The sequence below is a fragment of the Mesitornis unicolor genome, unplaced genomic scaffold, assembly GCF_000695765.1.
Source record: "Mesitornis unicolor isolate BGI_N332 unplaced genomic scaffold, ASM69576v1 scaffold21084, whole genome shotgun sequence".
Taxonomy (NCBI): domain Eukaryota; kingdom Metazoa; phylum Chordata; class Aves; order Mesitornithiformes; family Mesitornithidae; genus Mesitornis; species Mesitornis unicolor.
Window position 1 is genome coordinate 57,557 of NW_010179666.1, and position 535 is coordinate 58,091.

The following is a 535-nucleotide window of genomic DNA, read 5'->3' on the forward strand; positions in this document are numbered from 1 at the left end:
CTTCTGCTCTTTGCTTTCTTTTCTGGCTTTTTTTCCCCTTTCTTTCTTCACATCTCTCTGCGTCGTCTTCTCTCTTGGTCTTTTTCCTCAGAATTTGATCTGCAAGGCATCTGATTTCTGTGTGCGTGTGAGTAATTTCTTCCTAGGAGGAAAAGAAACTTTTGCCTATGTTTTTTCTTTTCCCTTTCTTTTCGGTGTGCGCGTGTGTCGCTCTGCTCTTCTTTCACATGCTTGTCCTTAGCTCTTCCTCCATCCTGTCTGCTTTCCCGTCGCTCTGTCTCCGTCTCCCCTTCCCGGCTGACTTTTGTTCTCTCTCGCAAGCGCCCGCCCGCACACAGAAGACCTTGGGCAGTTTTGTCTTTCACCTCTCCTTCCTCCTTCTTTGTCTTGCAGCTTCTTTCTCCGAGCAGAGACTCCCCGTTGGTGGTGGTGGTCACTTCCTGTTGTCCATTGGTAGGAAGTTTTTTTTTTTCTTTCTCCCTCTCTCAGGTTGTAATGACTTTTTGTGACACTCCTTACCCTCCCCCCCCTCGGC